The sequence below is a fragment of the Psammomys obesus genome, unplaced genomic scaffold (assembly GCF_907164565.1).
Source record: "Psammomys obesus unplaced genomic scaffold, mPsaObe1.curated_primary_1811, whole genome shotgun sequence".
Lineage (NCBI taxonomy): Eukaryota > Metazoa > Chordata > Mammalia > Rodentia > Muridae > Psammomys > Psammomys obesus.
The window spans coordinates 850291-850859 of NW_026595981.1; the positions used below are offsets into that span (position 1 = coordinate 850291).

At 44.3% G+C, this 569-nt stretch overlaps 1 protein-coding gene across 2 annotated transcripts in view; it reads left to right on the forward strand.

The window, feature by feature from the left end:
* Positions 1-569, forward strand: part of Smg6 (SMG6 nonsense mediated mRNA decay factor) — a 214469-nt gene that overhangs the window by 61515 nt on the left and 152385 nt on the right. The gene's annotated exons all lie outside the window — the stretch shown is intronic.

Sequence of the window (569 nt, forward strand, 5' to 3'; positions counted from 1 at the left end):
ACACACACACACACACACACACACACACACACACACACACACACACACACCCCTCTCCCCACTACTGCTTCTTGGATCTTTATTTTAGTCTGTGAATTCTGTAGGGCTCTCTAGTGCTTGGGTGGGATAAAAAGAGGTTCATGAGTATAAAGTTTAATTTAAAAATGCAGAGATGCTGCTGCACATCTGGCCATGCTAATGGCAGCAGCCAGGCCTCTCTGAGGCTGCAGACCCAGCACCTCTCCCAAGGGAGAGGCATTGCTGAAATGTTTCATTCCAGAGACCGTATGCTTGGCAGAGATTGGGAATTGCTGTTTCTGGACTCGTGTACACTGTTTGTTCAATATGGAAAAGTCTAGTTCCCTATGGGATATCCCTTATGGGACCCTGCCAGACAGTAAGAACAGAGAATTGATGAGCTTTGGTGACTCAAATCTGGAAGCACAAAAACCACCAGGCCCAAAATTTGGCTAGTGTACTGGTATGCATTCTGAAGTGTTTTTCTGAAAGCTTGTTCGTTCGTTCTTTCTTTCTTTCTTTCTTTCTTTCTTTCTTTCTTTCTTTCTTTC